Source organism: Acanthisitta chloris, unplaced genomic scaffold (assembly GCF_000695815.1).
Source record: "Acanthisitta chloris isolate BGI_N310 unplaced genomic scaffold, ASM69581v1 scaffold24572, whole genome shotgun sequence".
NCBI lineage: Eukaryota > Metazoa > Chordata > Aves > Passeriformes > Acanthisittidae > Acanthisitta > Acanthisitta chloris.
Window position 1 is genome coordinate 1 of NW_008659119.1, and position 265 is coordinate 265.

Here is a 265-nt window from a genome sequence, read left to right on the forward strand (position 1 = left end):
GCAGTTTTGGGGGGCACATCTGGGCACCAGGGCTGGGGACAGACCCCCCCCAAGCACTTCCCTGTGCCCCTTCCCTGCTCTCATGCAAAAAACCAGGAGGGCAAGAGTGTGGCCAAGCAGGGCCAGGGCACGGTGAGGGCACACTGGCTGGTGGGCTCAGTGGCCCCCCAAACTCCTCCTGTGCCCGGATAGCAAGGGGGAGCAGAGGCAGGGCCCATCCCTCGCCCAGCATGGGGTCTGGCCAGAGGGCATCGGCACGGGGGCT